Source organism: Typopeltis vanoorti, chromosome 13 (genome assembly GCF_054136105.1).
Source record: "Typopeltis vanoorti isolate ZY-2024b chromosome 13, IOZ_Tvanoo_1.0, whole genome shotgun sequence".
NCBI lineage: Eukaryota > Metazoa > Arthropoda > Arachnida > Uropygi > Thelyphonidae > Typopeltis > Typopeltis vanoorti.
This window is the reverse complement of record NC_143561.1, coordinates 86,219,335-86,241,293: the sequence shown is the minus strand read 5'-3', so window position 1 is coordinate 86,241,293 and position 21,959 is coordinate 86,219,335. Positions and strand designations below refer to the sequence as shown.

Sequence of the window (21,959 nt, the reverse complement as noted above, 5' to 3'; positions counted from 1 at the left end):
CATAATAGTCCAAATAGTCTATCATGATAATTCTTTGGGAATCCCAAAAAACAGTTGCCATCACCTTCCCAGCTGTCAATACGCTCTTCTCTTTTTTCAGTGCACTTGCACCGGGCATTCTCCACTGTTTTGACTCCAGCTTGGACTAAGTGTGTAATGATGGATCCAAGTTTCGTCTACAGTCACGAATCGATACAAATTGCGATTAAACATCGCCAAACACTGTGTTGAAATGTTTTTCACATGCATTTTTGATCGACAGTCAACAATCGCAGCACCCATCACTCACAGCTTTTTCGTGTGCAATTTTTGTGCAGGATATTATATACCCATTTATTTGAGATGCCTACAATCTCATGCACTTTCACTCGGTGGTGTTCCATAACGATACCATGGATTTTGTCAATCATTTCCTTCGTAGTGACCTCGGTCGGATGTTCGGGTCATGCTTCATTTTCGATGGACTTATGACCACATTTAAACTCGTTTATCCAAAAATATATAATCTTTAATGCTGGTGCAGAGTCCCCATGAGCTGCATCTAACTTGACTTTGATCTGCATGGCCGTCAATTTCTTCAAATAAAAGTGTTTTATCACTGCACGAAACTCGTTTTTCTCCATTTTTATGAAAAATGAGAACATGGTCATTTTAGATGTTTGCCAAACAAGAACTACGCATTGCACGTGGCCAAAATTTTGCCAGGGGTCATGAAATAGATATGTACCGACAGTGCCATGAATGAGCAAATTGTGTCGCTGTCTATTGGAAATTTACTAAACTTTTCAAACAGCCCTCATATATATATATATATCACACACACAAAATGCAGAAGGGCTTGTAGCAAATAAATGCTCTGTGGACAAGGATTAGGAGTAAAGTAATCTGTTGATATTCTTCTTGAACTGTTGGAAGTTGTAATCCATTGGAAATGCTTCATGGGGAGGCTATTCCACAGATGGAATGAAAGATGATCATGAGTTAGCAGATTTGGTGAGTATGCAGTTCAGCTGTCAAGGGATGTTGTGCAGCTATTGCTAGTTCTGGCTGAAATGGGAGGCATAATGCATGCTAGCTCTGCTGAAAATGGCAATGGAAATATCTGTAGAAAAGACACAATGCAGAAACTGATCTTCTGTGTGAAAATGGCTGAAGAGAGCCTATAAGAGCTGTGTGAAAATGGCTGAAGAGAGCCTATAAGAGCTGTCATTAATAAACCAAACTGCCCTTTTCTGAACAGCATCGAGAATTTTTAGGGAGGTCTTAGGTGCATCACCTCAAACATGAGAGTAGCATTCCAAGACTGATTGGATTTTGAATTTATTCAAAGTAACTGTTCAGCAGAGAAGTACTGTCTCTTGAGCTGAAAAGGATGCAAAGTTTTTTTGGAAGTGATGTTACTATAAAAGTGATGATTATACCAGGAAAGATGTTGAGTAAGAGTCATTCTGAGAAGAGAGATTAGGTCTTGACTGTTGAGCTGAGCATTATCAAAAGTAAGTGGAGAAGATCTTTTTTTTTTTTTTTTTTTGTGAGAAAATAAAAAACTGTGTTTTGGAAGCACTGAAGCTGACTAGGTTGTTTTTACCTCTTGTCTCCTACTGTTTCAGAAAGATCTATGAAGAATACACATGTTCCCTATTCTGTCGTAACATGTTAAATGACAAAACCAGATTGTCATCACTTTGTTGTGCTGGTTGTAAGTCAGTGATTAGTTAATTGAACCATTCTCTCAATACTCAGTAATAAATTTTCATAACTTTCTTAGTCACTAGGATGTGACATTTATTATGACTTAATAAGATGCAAGGAACCTTTGAGGATCATGTTCAGTGAAGGTAAGTTAGCAGGTCTTATATGGAGATAGCAAGGTTTTCATCCCATAAGATAAACCAGACATAGAACACATAATTAAGAGGCATAATATACAGGCCTCATGGCTTTAATTGTTGCTTTAGCTATAATTATAGCCAATATAACTTTCATGATGTCCTGAATTATAAACTTCGATTAAATTCCCTCTCTGTCTCCTATTAGATAAATATCAGATTTCGACTAATCAATTGATTCTATAAATGACATTATACAGTCCCTTACACATCATCAGTCTTCTCTGAAAACCCTTGATTTTTTTTGACATCCATTAAAAACCTTAGTGAGCAGAGCTGGGAACCATAATTCAATGTTGATCATAATCTAATCTTATATAAATGGTATTGTTAACTTCTTTTCTCCTATAAGTGAAGCTTCTTTCAATTCATTCCATAATCTGCTGAGCTTTACTGATTGTTTTAGTTATTTATGATTCCCGAGCTTAAATTCTCTATCAACTAGCCTTTCTAAATCTTTGTATTCATCAACTTTTTCTAAAGTCTATCCATTCAATTATATCAATCTGATATTATTAAATTTACTTGCATTTTAATTTGAAATCCCACTTCTCCATTCACTCTTCCATTGGTTTAACATGATCCTGTAAAGAATTTCATTCATCAGCACAATTGACTGCTCTGCTCAACTTTATATTAGCAAAGAGAAATTTTACTTGTAATATTTGAACCAAAATTATTTATGAAGATTCCTCTAAATGCTATCCCACACACACTTAACAAACAAAACCCATGCTGTTCTGTGTTCAGCAAGTGATTCCTATGAAGGAGATATCACACTGATATGACTTCTAATTATTTTTTTCATTACTTTGTCTATAATACTAAGAAGACTCAATGGTCTTTAATTTGCTACTTTGTCATGACCTACCCTTTGTGAATTGGAAAAACCCTTGCAAACTTCAACTCCAAAGGAACCTTTCCCATGGTCAGTGATTCCCTCAAGATTATCAAAAATGAATTAACTAATCCTGCATAAATCTGTGTACTACTAGAGGGAAGATATCAGAAATTGCATCCCTTCCTGTATTATGTCATTGACCAGTATTCACGTGTATACTAAGAACTTGATTATTCATCCAGCTAACTTAATTCTCGTAATATACCAATCGGCGTTAGCTTTTTTTTAATTGATCCACCCTTGATGCTTTCTAATTATAATTTCTTCCCCATAGTCAAATTTAATTCCCCAAAGTCCAATGATTACTGTCACGGAGGGATTCTAAGTTATTAGTATCTATCGCGACCTCTGTTAATGAATCTGAGAACCTATCTCCCTCTGGTAGTTATCGTGCGTGTTACTTTAAATAATTAACACGAAGTTGCCCCAAAGCTTTTCTAATAATTAGAGCAACAATGTCAAATGCACACGTTTGACAGAATAGACTATGCACATATGATTAACATTCCTAAATTAAGTGTATACAAAACCAAATTAACTTTTAACAAGCTATTGAGCCTAACGCGTTAAAAGGAATATGAAAGTCTACAGTAGTTAGTTCATTCTTTACATAAAGTTGGTAAAAAAAAAAAAACACTCAAGAATTAACTGGTCACAACAGTGTGATCTAAATTTAGTGGTGTTTATTTTATTTGCTTCTCCCTCCTTTGCTACGCATCCAACCGTGCGAGAGAGAGAGAGAGTTGCAAAAGCCCAAGAACTGTATTATGTATTTATTAGTTTTGCAAAGCAAAAACAAGATTTACACAGATACGTTCCTCCTCCCTCAGTTGGAATTTGTTTCATCAGTATGAGAATGTTCTCGTAAAATATTTATAGAATTCTATGAATTTACTTATTTATTAATTGTTATTATTTGTATCATGGATGGAAGAGTCACGTCATCAAATCAGAATTCACCGCAGCATAAACGTGCTTACGCAAAGTCTGTTTTGGCTCTTGCGAACCTCGTTTGTCCCGTGCTTTATTGTTCATTACTGTTATTTATTGCCGATCGATAACTCTACCCGATATTAACTTGAGTGACCTTGAATGGTCACTTCTTGTTGTGCCGCATTATATGGTGAATTATGTTGAACTATTTGAGTAAATATCTTACGTTTGTCGCTGTCTTCTGCGCTAAAATCCATTAGATAATTTAAATATCATTTCGAATTGCTCAATGAATGAAGTCTGCTGATAATATAATAATTAACTTTAATCGCTTAGCAGCAAGTGCTAAAAGTATTGTAAGTCATTAATTCCACAGCGTGGAATTTAATATCTCTCTCTCTATTCTCCTGTAAATAATTATTCAGAAGAAATATGATGCGCTGCACATCTTCCGATAATACTTAAAACTTTATAATAAAGTTGATGTAGCAGCATAATTTCTTTGTACAAATAATATGAATTCTAACGCTTTCTTGTAGAATAACATTTAATGTAGTACTATTGTTTATATCGCCTTCTAAAACTACCATCCTTGTCATTTGTAGGGTTTTTTGTAGTATTCCATGAACATAAGCAATTAATCGTTTTGTGTAGATGCTAGTGTAGCCCAGATTGGGGATTATATATATTGGCCTTTCGCAGTGTGCCCTGGGTATCCATGGTGGGATAATATTTTTTTAGTATATATATATATATATATATATATATATATATATATATATATATATATATATATAGCTGAGTTTCGGGTTGCAGTTTCGATTAGAATTGTCAAATAGATCGATTTGCTTAAATCATCTCATATGACTTCTCGAGAATGGGAAAACGGCCGGAAGTTCGAAACCACGACGAACAGGCTCCCATGCAGAATTTGGTAAGACTATTTTCGTTATGGAAATTAGCTTCATATAGAAGGTATCACTAATCCGACCATGATTGGAGGATTTGGGGTGGGGGGAGAGGAAGGGAACTTGGATAATGGAGTATGCAAGCACTTTTTCATGTAAACATTACGCATAATCGCCTTAAAAACTGATTGATGTTCTGAATCGTTCCACTCGGAATAACAACACTTTTCGTTGGAAAGATCGGGATTTGAATCTCATCAGGGACGCCAGGAACTTATTTTTTTTTCCCCACTGAAGCAGAATTAAGAAAGAGCAAGATCTTTAGCAAACATGGTTCCAACTGGCCCAGCATCGCGACATGCGAAACTTCTGTTGGTAGTTATTTTAAGACTTCTATGAAACGATCCTCTGGATGTTTAAAAATGTTTCCTATATCTCGTCATTGTTTTATGACATCAGTTTATAGAGTTTGCTGACCCTACAGCACGTCTGACCAAGGAAAAGATGGGCTCTTAAATGCGGGAAAGTTTAGTCCTCGAGATAACACTATGTGAAGATAGCTCTTCCAGAGAATAGATAGAGATAAAATTCCACTAAGCATGTGTTATAACAGACGTAGTGGAGAAATTATAAGATGGCAGTTCATTGGAACAGCGCTTATAAAATTGTGATTTTTCCTTTCCTCCTTAATCTAATTGTATTAAAACCAAAATTCAAATTCCCTCTATATCTTACTAATTTGCAATAAGTCCAAGCGAGAAGAAAGGAAGTGACTTTTCATTGACATCCTATCCCATCTTAGTACTTGATCATAAATTGATCAGCTCGTTCTTTATAATTTTCAGGCTTATTATTGGCCAAAAACTTTTGAACGATTTCCAGCCTCCTTTTAGCACTGTTTTCGAATTCGTTTAATATAGTTCCTTGGAGATCGGATTCTAAGGCATCTGCAATTTTTAGAAATCTTTTATTTAGATACAGGAATGTAGGTCCATTTTTGCTTATGTTGGGGGTGGGGATCAAATCATTTGTTCTCCCCCAGCTCTTTTAGGCTTAATCAATTTGTTATTTTGTAAAGTTTCAGGTATTTTTTTTTTTCCCATAGAAAAAAATCGAGGTGATTTTGGATATACATATTCTACTGCATGTGAAACACACACACACACACACAAAAGTGGATTCATCCTAGAGCCAGCAGGGGTAGAACAGAAAATGGAGAAAAAAGAGCACTCGACCACCTAAAACAGGCGGTCACCATCTTGAAAATAATAGTTTATGTGAAAGTGTTAATAAGAAATAAAGTACACGTCTCGAGATAATGGCAGTAAAAAGAAATCATATTTGGACAATCTGGAAATAAGCTGTGATTAATTCTAAAATCCTCCAATATTGTAAAATTTCTGTGGATCCGCTGAATAACTAGCTGCTGCAATTAATAGGATTCCAGCTTAATTGTTTTTCTTCCATCTAAAGGATAGGATAACCAAATATCTCACTTTTATCAAAATACAAAAATAGGCAGCTTAAATTAAATATAATTTTTAATTCGATTTCATATGGAATGACCGACCGAAGGTTAGCCTATCTCATAAACGTGTGAAAGGGTTTTGGTTCTTCTCCCGAACCTCGTTTTTTCTCCCCCCCCCCTTCAAAATAGCAATACAAAACCAGAAGAACACAAACAATTTGTAGACATACACGAGCCTTATAGCATTAGTTTCTCCAGCCGTAAATCTCAACAACCTTGGCTGGTGTGGATTGCAGCTTTGTTCGTTGAGGCCTAAAGTACCTGAAAAATTCCATGTTTAGTCCATAGAGCTGGCTTTCCGGATTAAATATCCCACCCGAAGTACTAATACTAATGTACTATACATATCCTTTTGCAGGGGTGGGATTCACATAAAAAGGCGGGAGGAAGTGCGCTTTTTTACACTCGAAGTAATGAAAGTATGTGTCTTAGCACACAATAGCACTTGTAAACTTACCATTCATAACAAAGGCGGTGCCTGCATTCTCTCGATGTAACATCATTAGAGTACAGGTAGCCCTCGTATAACGCAGATGTCAGGTTTCATAGAAATGCCGTGTTGTATAAATCGCGTTATGCGAGACTTGAATCACATAGAAAAAGTAGGGTTAGGTTCCGAAATCTTTATTATTATTATTATATAAACAACAATGACATCCAACAAAAAATATTTTTATTTAATTCAGGTAAGTTAAGAAAACATATAAACTATGAAACAAATACGTAGAATAAACTTATAAAATTACGAATTGTACGTAAATTTCATTGCACGTAATACATAAATGTTTTAGGCAAAATAAAGTGCATATTTTAATCGTCATCGCTGTCTTCAAAACTAACATTTCGTAGATATACTTTATTGACGAGTGTCCGGACGTCGTCGTCACTTGAAATCTCTTGGACATCATTATTTGTATAATTCTCATTGCATACTTCGGCTGGTTTAGTTATCAAGAAGTCAGTAATACGACTTTGCTTACCACTATGCTGCAATTTTTTTTTATTAAGTTCAGAATAGGGAGCAAAATAAATAAAAAAATAAAATTGTCTCGTGAATTTTCCTGAACGCTCCATTTGAGGGATTATTATCCGTAAAATAACTTCCTAACTTTCTTGCCAAGTCCAATCCTTATTGCTAATTTCTTTAACGATTCATCACAATTAGAATCTTCGGCAGAACTTTTCCCGCCATTTGGTTCGACGTCATCAATTAATTGTACCTCTTCGTTTAAATCTGTTTCCCCATCAATTAATTCACTAATATCGTTTTCAACCATATCCCAAAAGCCCTTAAGTGGCTATTACTATAAAAATAAATTTTCTAAATAAAAATGTATTACATATTAATTATGTATGTAACTCACCAGAAAATAAAGTGCTCAGCTTGAGATTAACACACTTATGATTTTTAATGCGCTTTCCTGACAGAAAACGAAGACAATTATCAACAATAAACACTTTATATGGTAAACAATTAACGTACATGCGTGCTAAAGGGTATTTCTTCAAATATAAATTCGCTGCCTAATAACTACATGCGCGATACGGGAATTTAACGAAGATAAAATTTGATTTTTAAGTCGCACGGAAAAATATGTGATATGATAAAGGGTTACTACAATTTGTAGACCGTGTTATATAGAAATTGCGTTGTATAAGTACCGCGTTATACGAGGGTTACCTGTAATTAACAACTACAGTATTCCTTCGCGTAAGAGGTTCAGGCATGTTAATATATTTATTTTTCAGATTAACGTCGTACATACCCCGAGGGGCACACATGCTACTTATTTATTATTCTTGTTTGTGCTATATATGGATGTTTGTAAAACGAGCATCATACATCAAGCAATCGCAAAACCGATACGCGCACCAGGAAATTCACCACTCACGTTGTACAGGTTGGCTTGTGTACTCACTGCTAATCTTCTCCTGTTTTCATACATATATTAACATTTTTGACATTGCTAATTTGACATCTAATTTCGCAATGTCATAAAGATAATTATACGTAATTTTTAATCACTTTATCCTTCAGCCATAACTAATTCTTTCTTCAAGTTACGTAAAATTGGTTGCTGAAATGAAATTTTAAAAATAAAGCTTGAAAATGAATTTTTGTAAAAGTTAAATAAGAGATGAAAATATACCAGCAACAGTGCTACGCATAACAAAATTCATTGAAAATAAATTCGAGTGAATGGCCTAATGAAGTCAGTAACAAAGAATTAAAAAACGAAGTGACAGTTAAAATACACTTAAATACGAATGCTGAAGCATCGTGAAGGGGAGAAAAAATAATCATTTTGTGAAATAACGAAGGAATGATACATATGCGGTTTAGAGAAATTGAAAATGATTCCGTTTGTTGCTAAATGATAAATTATGCCAATTATAAAACAGTACTACTGGTTGTTAGTACTTAATGAATTAACAACAGCTAGCATTTATCATTTGAATTATAATTTTGTCACATGTATGGAAAAATTGAGTGCTTATTAATGTCCAGGTGTTAAACATGTATCATAAAGCCTGTAGCACACTATTAATCGATTGTTTAGCCTATATTCGTCTACTGTAATATGATCTGAAAATGCCAGTGGTACTTTCAAATTTCTTCGACTTTGAACAGATCTTAAAATAGTTTGGTGATATTTCATTAAGAAAAAGGAAATTGCCGGTTAAAATACGGAAGGTGTTGCAAAAGTGTAATGCTTTGGTCGGATACGTTAATTCAAATAATCATCTGTATGTTGGAGTATTTCCGTTTTTCTTCTATGTAGAAATTACTTGCACCTTCCACTTATCGTTCAGCCTTTGTAGTATTTTGAAGTTAAACCTCCCGCATTTTTACCATTACACATTTATGTACTGATGTGCTTTTAATCGTGCTTATAGAATACATAGTGTCCAAAACTCGCAATTATAATATTTTTTTTTTTTTTTTTTTGTATATGTGAGCTAGCAAAATTAAAAATTAATTACGTGAGTGTTCATATTCATATTGATTATCAATGCCTGTGCCATGAAAATTATCGCTTAAACTTACACGCCTAACGTAGGTGTAAGTTTAAATCGCACTACTTTACTTTTTCTAATACCGATTAAACGTTTGTATACTCCGATTACATCGCTTAAAAGAAGACTACATTATGTGACTACTTCAGACAGGGTCTATTCAGAACGAGGTCGTTGTTCTCTACCATGGGCTGCGTGCCCGAGCGCCAAAAACGTGTTGCAAAATGCAGTTTTGAGCCTTCTTTACGAGACATAATAACCCATCTTTTTATGGAGGATAAGTGGAACAGAAATTAAAACATTTTACGTTTTCAGTGCTGGCTTTAATATATATATATATATATATATATATATATATATTTGCAATTGGTGTTTTGTAGATCCGTGGATTAGTGCCAAACGTTCCGTATTTTTTCCATGAGCTGTAGTTTGGAATTTGAAAGTACCGCAGGAGTTGACTGTTTAGCGGGTCTTGTTTTATCAGTTTAATCACTCCTGTCTCCCAGACAGACGGATGGTTTTCTGAGCTATTTTAGCATCGATTTTCACATTTCATGATCTCCACCTTTCGTTATATTCGTAAATGTTTGTTGTAAGGTGGAACGCGCCGCTTTTGAGGTAAAATAACATGGAAGATATGCTAATGTGCGACCGTGTATGAGATATTTATTATCTGAAACTGGACTGTTCATTAGTCTAACGAAAGTTTTTTCTTGTGCATCACTGTATTCGTTAATTCGGCCGTTCTTTTATGCTTTTGTTAGTGAAAGAATTTCGATAGTTGCAATTCCACGCCAAATATAAATATATTCTGTATTTCAGCTGTACGGTTTGGAAATGTATTTGTATGCGTACGTGCATATAATATTATTATTGCAGTACATTATTATGTACTATAGGTTGATCAGCTAACCTCTCGTGTATGGGCTCAACATTTAAAAAAAAAAAAAGTATCAGTATGTCAAACTAAAACGATAGTAATTGCCGGCCTGGTTGGCCGAGTGGTTAGCGTATCCGCTCTCCAGCCTGCGGGTTCGAAACCTGCCGTGGACATGGATGTTTGTGATTGACTGTCTGTGGAAATACTAGCGGTTGCGTAGTTGGTGGAGGTAGAGCAGGTGTCCTCCCTCGATGAGTCTTTGGACTCCCCGGAGGTGTCATGTAATAATAATTTTAAGTTTTTGCAGTTCAAGTGGCCATACTTTGTGTGTGCACTATGTTATTGGAGAGGTGCCCATATTTCTGCTTAGGTCGCAACTTGCCAGATATTTTGCTCATATAAAATATTTTTTAAAAAATACTGTTTTTTTTTTTACCCTTAATAGTTATCGGCGTTATGTTTAGGATATTCTCGTGTTAACGAAACCATATAGCGTGCCTTTATAAGAAACTGAATTTATTGAAATCATCCAAGTTTCGTAGCACTTAATTAGTTCCTTCAGAAAAGCTGTTGATCCATAAGAGCTATTGTTCCTGCATAGTAAAGTCATTAGGCTGTTATTTGCTATTTTCAAATACTTTTTTTTAAGCCTCCCAGGTTGGTTTATATTATATTTATTTCCTGTAGTGGTCATCATACTAGCTTACATCATCGGAAGACTTCTGGATCAGGATTTTGGTCTGCTAACGGTTTTTTTTTTTATTTTTGCCAGTTTTGTTGCCATTCGTTTTTGATACGTAGTTGTTTATATTTCCCTTGGTTCATATTTATGCATCTTCTCGGCATTGCGAACTATTTACATCCTGTTTCTTTTACTTCATGGGTGGCTGCTTTTGTGAAGCAGCCTACCCTTTCTTACCATTAAAAAAAAAAAAAAAAGTTCAGTAAAATTACACTATTCCTCTTCCTATGCCCCAAAAGCAGGCAGATAATACAACAGTCGGATATCAAGAAATTTGTTTTCTCTGTTGATAGACAAAAACAAAACTAAACCTACGAAATGTCATTTGTTGGATCCGACCGAAAACAAAATATCTGGAAATTAACGTGAGAATGTTCAGCGACTTCGGTGAAACATAGTTACATGTCTAGTTGGCCGAGTGGTTAGCGTATTCGCTCTCCAAGCTACAGGTCCAATCCCGTTTTGGGCATGGACGTTCGTGATCGTCTTCAGGTGGAAGATGAATTTAATCGCCCGGTGTGAGACCACCTCCCAGCTTATGGGAATGCTGAAGTGGCTTGAAAAAGTTTGTTCTCTAGAGCAGAGTTTCAGACTACGTTTCAGAATTTAAAAAAAAAAATAATTAATTAAAAATACAATATATCTTCTTCTTTGGTGCATCAATTCAAAGATTGGTAATTATTTCAGCACATCATAACATTCTGTCCTGTGATCGCCTCTTTATTTCCTCATAACTCCTAGCGCCAGTTTGCATCATTATGTTATTTACATATGAAATTCTTGGTCTGCCTCGTGTCTTTTCCTTCTACAGTCCCCTTCATTATTTCTGTAATCAGTCCCCCATGCCTCAAATGGTGCCTAATTAGGATTTTTCTTCTTATTGATGTGTTTTTCGTTAATGACCTCTCTTCATGAACTATATTTAGAATTACTTTTCCTTTCTGTCCAACTAATTTTCATCATTTTTCTCCAGCACCAAAGTTCAAATGCCTCCAACTTTTTGATATATTGTTTTGTTAGAGTCCTGGCCTCACAAACCATATAATGCTCCATATGTATGTTTTCACTAGCCTTTTTTTTGAGCTGGATGCTAAGTCCTTGACTGGTAAAAATGTTTCTTCTGTTGTAGAATGGCTTTTCTGGCTAGGATTATTCGTGCTTTAATATCTGATTGGTTTCTTCTATCTTCTGTGATAAGACTGCCGAGATATTTAAAAGAGGATATCTGTTGTATTAGGTTATTATTTATTTCCAGGTTTATTTTCATTGGATTTTCTTTACTTGTAATTAATAATTTTGTTTTCTAATAATTTTTAGGCTGTATTGTGTGAAAATTTCTTCCATCTTTGTCAGGGTGACTTTCAGTTTGTTTTCGTTATCAGCTAAAACTGCTATATCATCCGCGAACCGTAGCCAGTTAATATCAATTCCTGTTTCTATTAGTTCTTTCAATTTATTTATTGCATCTTCAATGTAGAGATTAAACAGTATGGGTGAAAGAGAGAGCACCCCTGTCTTATACCTCTACATATTCTTGCTATTGCGATTTTTGTTTTATTGCTGGCTGTTTCTATTAGGGCTTCTTGATGCTTGTAAAGATTAAATATGAGCCTTCTATCTCTCCAATCTACCTTTATTGTTTTTAGGAGGTGAAACATTTGGTTCCAGTCAATACTGTCCAAGTCAAGAAAGCCTATCAGAGTATTTTGATTCTTCTCAAATCTTCTTTCAATAACTGTTCTTAGAGCTATGATTGCTTCTCTTGTTCCCTGAATCCAAACTGGTCATTGCCGATATATTCTTCAATCTTCTTTGTTAGTTTTTTTTTTTTTTCGTATAATTTTGAGTAGTATTTTCGAAGCATGTGATATTAAGCTTATTGTTCAATGATTTTCACACTTTTTTGCATTATTTACTTTAGGAATATATAATTGATAAATACAATATATAGTTGATAAAAATAGTGGGGGGGGATCCTTAGCTTACCCACGATACAGAATGTATTATAGGTTTGCAAATAACCTTTTGTGGGTGGAAGCAACATTAAAAAAAGTTATTTTATAAGGTTATTTATTGCTAAAATTAATAAGTCACATGAGCAAGGTATTATTCTTCTACTTAATTTGCCGTTCTCTTGCAAAGAAATCTTCCTTATTTTGATGAATTCTTAAATTGGTATGTATCAGCCACAAAACGTCTTACTTTTTATTTTTAATTGCAGTGAATGAAAGTTAAGTAAATGGGTTTTATAGTTCCGCACATGGTTTCAGGGTGGTGTGCAGAATGCCGGGTTTTTCATCATTCAAAACAAACCGTCCGTAGAACAATTTTACCAGTCATATTCTTCGTTCCAGTTATTTCCTATAAGTGGTCCTAACAGGCGCTCACGACCTTTCCAAGTATTCTCTGGACTTCGCAACCGTCACTCGATGATAAAGTGGTTAACCCCATACCTCCCGCTGTGTCTTATGTCTGTAGATGCGTGTGCTCACAGGGCCGGTTTGTCTGTTCTGGGGGGGAGGGGGTTGAAAAACTCGAGTTTCCGGGTGAAAAAAAAAAAAAAACTAGCTTCGTATAAGACCGGTTAACTCACCTTTCGTCGAAAGAGACCAGATAAATGTTCCTCACATCACTGATGGGAATCGAACCCAGGTCTTTCCGACCAAAGGGCTTTGTCTATACCTACTGAGCTACGGAGGCTGTTCCTGTTATTAGCTGCCTTATTATACACAGGCATAGAAATGTTATTTTTTTATTCTTTCACTCTTCATCCATCCACCAATGTATACAGTAAGTAGCCTAAAGGTGCGCTACGAATCTGAACAAGAAAAATCTTGAATAAAAAAAAAAAAAATGAAATTCTATAGAAGGCATTACAAAACACTCGAAAAATAGTGACTGTTGTTTGTCGCTGATCATTTTTGTAAGTTACAAAAATGTTACGAAAAGAGAACAAAATTTGTTCAATAACATATTAATGGAATGGTTACATCGATTTCAACTGTTTTCTAAACTGACCATCTTTCAAATAACGAGTTTCATTTGCTGCCGTTTAGTTTTTATATAATTTCATGATATCATGAAATTATATCTATTTTATATATGTCAACCCAACAATTACGAGTAACAACCCGTAATAGCTATAGCCGGTAGATTCAATCATAATTAATGTTACTAAATACTCTATGCAACAATTTACTAAAATTAACCGATACTTTAGCTTAAAAACGTTTTTAAGAAATACGATAACATGCAAGAGTTTCTTCACATAATGTGTGCATGACTTCCATCCACGAGAAACATAGGTCAGGGATATCAATACGGCGATTTCATTTTAAACACTGCGAAACATTTTTTTAATATTACAAAAATAACCCTCCAAAATTGATTTGTTCTTCATTTGACAGAAATAGCACTGGCCTGCCAGATTGATAAGTGGTTGTCTTGCATCAGTTCATATTAGAAATTAAATCTTGTTGTTTCCCAACTTCTAAGACTAATCGTCATCTGAGGGCTGTTTAACAGTCACATTTTCGAAATGTTATTTTGTCATTGATCAGCGACAAACAACTGTCGCTTTTTTTTTTTTCGAGTGTTTTGTAATGCCTTCTATAGAATTTTATTTGAAATATTCAGTACATTTCATAGCTATCAAAATACAAGGGTATTTGAAAAGTGGTATTTCGAAGAAGACTCTCCAGTCTTTCAGTCGAGCCAGTTTGTATATTTACTCGACGCCCTTCATCTCCGAAAAGAACTGCTCACAAATGCTTACGCCTCTGAAAAGGTTTTTCATCTGTCGCGCATGATTACTAAGCACTGGAAAATAAGAGACTATGCATTGTACAATACAGTACAGGGATAGTCTCCATTTTCGAAATTCGGTTGAAGGGGGTTGCAATATTAACACTCGGGCGCTCGCATCTGATCTGACAGATACATGCAAAATGTTTAATATAAATATTCTTACACAATTCAGTGTATAGCTTGGAGGTCATGGGTAGCTGTGCATTCATATGTTACGAGTGATATTCCGCACTTTTTTTTTTTGCTGTCAGTTTGGTTTAACACATGTTATATAAAGGTTTATGATATTTGACAGTAAATTTTATCTGAGAGATACCGCGACCTCCGATGTCAGTATGTTATGGTTTAGTTTTTTTTTTTTTTAATTCTTTGTTCAATAATTTCTAGATTGTAACTGAAAATAAATAAATCATCATGTATTACTGAAATAGAGAGCCAAAGGCTTATTTTTATCATACATCTCCTCTAGGAGATGTGCTTTACATTTATTGAAAATACTGAGGACAGTGCTATGGAGCTTGCCCCACCTTTACTACGAGTTGCCCATAAGGTACTAATGCTTGCGTCTGCCGAAACTTTTAGTTTCTATATATTCAGCACGAAACTCTTGTAATTTCTATATTCGGCTATGAAATAATGTTGGATTCAATATTCACTTAATTTGTACCATGATGTATTATATTTGCAGTGTTTTTGCATTTTAGCACATACTAGTAATGAATGTATCTCTCAGATATACCGCGTCGTACGCTGGAAAATTTACGCTGCGAGCTCCCGAGTGTTAACATGGAATTATGTTGAAGATTACGTGAGCTCATGTCTGTTATATTTTGGAAGCAATGTGTAAATCAGTGTTGTAGAATCCGAATAGCTCCCTCTCATTTCTGAAAGTGGATTTTCTGTTCTTAGAATTAAAAGGCATACTATTATTATTTTTTACTTTAGTTGGTAAAGCGACAATAAGTTTGCCCGGACGCCTTTTTTTTTTTTTTTATTTTTTTATTTTGAGAAACCTTGCATTGAGGACGTGATTTGCTCCTTTCATATTAGTTAATTTAAGTGTTTTGTACTTGAATACATGTATTTAAGTATCAGTGCAGAAAGCAATGTGACACATCGTTTCATTAGGCCGAGAAAAGGCTTTCGCTTCTGGAATATTTATAAACAGCTCGGTTATCGACCCTTTTCTAATTTATTCCGCGACTCAACTAATCGAATTGTGTTTCCATTGCATGTTTTGCCTGACAAAGAAAATGCAATGTTACAACTACTTTCAGATTTATAGTTACTTGGTCATATTGTGTGAAAATGGTCACCTCCAGTGAACAGAAGGGTTGCTTATACTGATATAGACATTTCCCCCACATTCTTTATTAGTTTAATTGCTTATTCCTTGAGTAGAATGGTTCTGCCATTCTACTTTTGTTATTCCTGTATTTCAGTGTATTCAGTTCTCTCTCCTCCTGTCCTGTTAGCTTTTCTTTGACCTGCTAACATCACTTTCTTTTCTTAGATTTTGCTAACTGTAGTTTCTTAGGTTCAGCTGTATTGGCTTCGTACGCTACACATAAATTTATCAAATCTTTTTATGACGATTTTGATTAGTTTCCAACTTTGTTCCGAACAAATCCTGAAGTACTTTGAGTCTCCTAATTGAGGCAGCACGTCATCTTCGTTAATCATTTTCAGTTATTTGATTACTGTCCAGATTTTAATTATATGGGGAGAAATACATTGCTATCGGTGCCATTTATGAAGTTTTCTCATTCCATTTTAATTTCCATGCTCTCCTAGTCTGTGGTCCTTTCGGTGCCACATACAAAGCAAATTATTCCTTTCGTCTTAAAACTTGCTCATGTGGAGTACACTTATGGATTCCATATTAAGTGCGTGTGTAATCAGTCCTTAATGTTTCTTTCGCAGTTAAATTTTCCGATTTGCTTTGCTATAGTTGAAATACATTTAATTTTTTTAAAAAGCTAACTCATTACTATAATAATTACGAATAATATTATTAACCATAGTTTTAAGGAAGAAAAAAATCTGATTGCATTGCGGGTTTACACTTTTAAATGCGAACACTATTCTCTATAGTGGTGTAACTTTTCATAGAAAAAATAATGAACATGACTATTTAAATAAGTTTCTTCCGTTTACTTCTATTGCCAATAAGTTAATCTTGCTGACGCTTTGATTTTCATTCAATACACCACCTTGGTTACCATTTGTTCAGTTATGTTATTACAGTTCATATTGGGATTCCATTGTAATCATGCGCCCTAACTGTGTGTTATTCCTAGTATTGTTTGAATTAACTGTACTGGCGATGTCCTTTGATACTTAGGATAAAATATTTATTATTATTATATGGGTATCTCCATGGAGTCAGAAGACTCATCGCGGGAGACCCAAACTATCAAAACAATATCATACCTCTTCTTGAACTCGTTTACAGACGAAGCACTCACAACTGAGTCAGGCAATACATTCTATTCATTCACCACTCTCCAAGCAACAAAAATTTAGTTTTCACACCCTTGTTAACCACACTTTTCCTTAATTTCCAGGGATGACCTCTTGTTACGATGGTTATTACGTGTGATTGTTTAGTCATAAATTACTGTATAGTCTAGCCTCGGTGAAGAGTCCAGTTATTGAGACAAATTTCAGGACTCAGAAAGTTTGTTCCTAAAATCCGGACATTTTCCTTCTTTCCGGAGCATTTTCACAACGGATTGTATATAGTATCCGAGACCGTTGTGTGTGTGTGAGCTATTATTCTTCGATAGTATATGAATGCTACAAAAACTATTATGTAGAAAGCTTATCTTTTTTAGTGGTTATCGTATTTGTGAACATAATGATGGTGAAAATGAAACAAAAAGACTTAAGCTTTTAAATAAAAAAAAAAAAAATGAAATCGATTTTACTTGCATTTCAGAATTAATTGTATCCATATAACCAGCAGTGTGTTAATAGAAAACTAAGCATTTCTTAATCACCACTCCCAAAACTAGTTTAAATCAACAAGTGCTTTGGATTTGATTAATTTCGTATCTAACAAAATTAATTTATGATGATTAGTCTCTGATTTTAGGCATCTTTCACAAAACCATGTTGCTCCTATTGTCTACTAAACTAGTTGGATAAATTTTGATATAAAGATATCTACAAAAATCCATATAAAATATATGGATTCGTGTTGATATATGCGATGGTCTATTTATAAAAGATTAATAGTATAATATTACATCGTATATCGATTTCTGAATTCGGCTAAAGATCGCTATTACTGAAATTTGTATATTCTACAAATAAATGCAATTATTAGTGTATTAGTCTTGCATAAGTGTTAAAATGCATCTAATTAACAGTTATAGTTTTATCGCTTGGATTAAATAATCTGAAGCTTCGAAAAACGGTTTTGAAAGCTCTGCGTTACTTGCGGATCATTGTAGAATTTTGCTTGTCTTTATTTTGTTTTGGTTATAACGAAAATCGGGGGGGGGGATGTGTTATCTGTGAAGTCAGTTTTACCTTATACATTTATACAGTTTTTTTTTTTTTGCTATAGCTTACAAAATAGGCGCTTCTTCTTTGTCTTACAATAAATAACGCGTTCCCAATTCAAGCAAACACACAACTCTTGCAAATCTGTCTGGGGAATGTTTTGCACGTGATAAAATTACTAGCCAATGAGGTCTTGTTTTGACACTTAGCCAAGAGTGATGAAAACGAGACGTTTTGTTTGTATTTGCATTATCTCGTAAAGGCGGTTTGTCTGGAAAGTACGGCACGAGAAATACAGAATTTGTCGTTTGCAGCCTTACCCCCCCTCTCCCCCAAAAAACATTAATTGCGGTATTTTGAAGCGGGTTTTCTCCACTTTCTAATTATATAATATGAATTCTAATGAAAATGCCTCAGATTTCACGTATATGTGTGTTATTATTCTGCATGGGGTTAAACACTAAACTATATTAGAGAAGTGTGAGATTTCAAATAATATACGATTTCTTTGAAGATTGCTAAATATTTTACTTTCAATGTTTTAAATTTATGTCTACCATAAACCATCGCAACACGAGAAAGCATTGTGTATTCAATGCACGTGCCGTAACCTTTTCCGTCACAGGGAAATTTTATACCTTTATTTACATAAACGTTTTCTGACTTTCAGCAGTGCATATAGGACTGCGGTAAATACTGCAGCAGTTGCGAAAAATAGAAAACATGAGTTGTTTTAAATTCTGTTCATATAATCGTTACCTGTGTTTTGAGTAACTCGATTTCGATGCTGAACCTTGTTCCCGATTAAAAAACAAACTAATGGAATTCAATCTTGATTGTACATGAACAGTCGAAGTAATTTACACAGGTAAAAGCACTAAACATAAAATAAATATTTCAAATGCATTATTATGCTTTTCCAAAGGTTACGTGCAGTGTAATAAAATACACTCACCACATTTGTGACAGCAAAATATAGTTCGCTTCCGTTTATGGTGCTTGCGCACGTGCTCCAGGATTACGGATTGCCGCAGAAGTATGAATAATTATTAACTTATCCACTAATCCGATGGATGCGGGTCATCCTCTTTTTACTGGACATAGGTCACACTGCACTATGCAGAATATGTATTTCACCATCATTTGTTCCATGAAGACGGTAGGATAACTAAAAAGGAACTGAACTGCATGAAAGTGCTGGAGTATGCTCCGCCAATGTGATGTAACTGGTGTTGTTACCTAGCAACATAAAAGACCTTTCAAGAGACTGCTCCCTAAGGCGGCAAAGAGCCTGTTCGCACACGCGTTACGAGTGTCGTTCATAGTTCATGTTTTGAATGGGCGTATTCTGTATTTATTTTCATATTCGTAGGTTTCAAAACCTATTTTTATTGTTGTTTATAATATTGTGAATACATCCAGTCATTACTTATCACCATCGCATTAGTAATGGATATATACGTTATCTAGATGAAATTTATATAATCAGATATTTCATCTAATGATCACTCATAATTAAATTTTAATATTTGATCACACTTTTTATTTATTAATTTCATTTTACTAAAGTATTACACTGCTGATTCTCGCACACAATAATCGGACGTACGGGACTGTTCCATGTGCTTCAAAATGGGATGTTGGGTTGTTCTTGTATGAGTTACTGCCACCCACTAAATTCCTGTGTTTCATTAACTAAATGGATAATTACTGTAGACTTTTTGTTTGTTTGTTCCTTAATGGAAGGTGAAGAGATTGGCTTAATTATCAGGAATAATAATTTGTGTGAGTGAGTGAGAGAGATTTTAATTTTTGATTTCACTAGCTAAAAAAAAAAAAAAAAGTCATTTTAGGTTTCTCCTCTTCCTTTGTTCAAATTAAAATAGTCATAAAATGACAAACAAAGCAGTACCAGATGTATTTATTTTATTTTTTCTGTTCTGTCCACCTTACTTTCAAAAAATAAAGTCCTTTGAACTCAGATTTTCTATATGATGTAAAAATGATGTTGAAAACATTGTTTGAGCATCAGCTCTGCATTTGTATCAAAGCAGAGGATATTTCTAGGTCTTGAAAATTTGCTTGGTACTTTGGTTTTATTTTCTACACAGTCCAGTGTACTAATTTTCATTGCTAATATCACACTTTTTTCCCTAGGAAAAATTCTTGAAATAAAATAAGTGTCTCAATCCCATCTACAAAGCATAGAAAACTTTTGCCCATTTTGACTTCCACCTAAAAATTCACATTATTCATGCTGTAGCAGAATTTGAATGCACTGAAGCACATTTTCCACTTAGCAAGGCAGGCCCATTCCAAAAGGATTAAGTTAGGCTAATTGGAAAAACACCAAAGTGCTACATAAGTCGGTTTTTATTTAGAAAGGTGTTATATAGAATTACCACTCTTCACTAAGAATCACCTCATGAAATAAAACGTGGTTCCATTAATCCCAGGATTCAGTATAAAATACAGCAAGTGCTTTGGTAGTAGGGATATGTTTTCCATTCTGTGAAAGGGTTCATTTTGTAAATATTTCTGTTTGGAGTTTTTAGACATATGGTTTTTGAGTTGCACAGTAACTAATACATTAGAGATATGTTGAGTCATCCTTTTATTAAATATCTATATGATACCACTGACATTTCATCATTGTTATAACAGCAACTTCAGCATGTAGATAGTATTTTCATTTGTGAAGGATGGAAATGGAATAAACTTTCACATTTTATTCCATTTCTAGTCCTTTGAGTGGTTTTCTGCAACAGTATTTGAATTACAAAACATGTTTCACTGTTGAATTACAAAATATTTTCACATTTTATTCCATTTCTAGTCCTTTGAGTGGTTCTCTGCAACAGTATTTGAATTACAAAACATGTTTCACTGTTGAAGCAGACTCAGAAAAGAGTGATTTTTCATTATTTCATACCTGCTTGTATGCACCCCTTAGCTTTTTTCATCTAATCCTGTGCAGAGTATCTAGGATATGATTAGTTAAACCAGTGACAGTAGCTATAATGAACACATTGTACATGGATTGTTACAGGTTTTATTTATTTTATTTTATTTTTTCTCACATTGAAACAAGCTCAGCAAGTTGTCAGCCTGCTTGATCAAGCAGAAAATACTTTTGCTCTGACATCCCTGAGCTCAAATTCCACTGCGAGTCTTAAGAAATTCCAGTGTGAATGTAAGGTGGCTTTACCAGATTACTTAATCCTTAGCCTACCCATAGTGCTAGTGCAAATGGGTTTACAACCTTTTATTTGTGAAATTCACATTTAAAAAAAAAGTATTGCTACATAACCTACCAATGATTTGTGCAACTAATCTTGAGACTGTCAGTCCAGTAGTTAAGCAGCCTTAATTTCCTGCTATCCTGTTTTTTTTTTTTTTTTTTTTTTTTTTCCAAATCATGTAATGCTTGGCCAAGTGAATAATGTTTCTGCTCTCTATCTATTAGTTGGTTTAAATTCCTTTATGGCATTGGATGTCTTCACGGGTGGTAGTTAATTTTACTGCCTGTTGTACATTTTGAGAGATCGCCCTGTTGATTAAATCTCATATAGTGTGTATTTTTTTTTTTTTTAAGGTTACACATTGGTCAGCATTCATAGTGAAAAATTTATGGGGGAGACAACACATGTTAGAATAATTACTTTACTTAACATTAAGAAAGTAACATTTGACGTTTTGACCTCTGAATTGAGGTCATCAGGAAAAATACAAAATACAAACTACATGACACCACTATTATTATTATTATTATTATTATTATTATTATTATTGTTCCGGGCAACTCCAAGGAGTCGACAGCCTCATCGAGGGAGGTCCTAACAT

General features: G+C 34.4%; 2 protein-coding genes across 2 annotated transcripts in view; one reads left to right on the top strand and one right to left on the bottom strand.

Moving 5' to 3' along the window:
- Positions 1-19,236, bottom strand: part of Mctp (multiple C2 domain and transmembrane region protein) — a 642,744-nt gene extending 623,508 nt beyond the window's left edge. Inside the window, exon 1 of the mRNA XM_090402333.1 lies at positions 19,072-19,236. The gene's annotated coding sequence lies outside the window, so the exon portion shown is untranslated. The remainder of the gene's footprint in view (positions 1-19,071) is intronic.
- CCT3 (chaperonin containing TCP1 subunit 3) overlaps positions 1-21,959 on the top strand; it is a 226,398-nt gene that overhangs the window by 25,444 nt on the left and 178,995 nt on the right. The window lies entirely within an intron of this gene.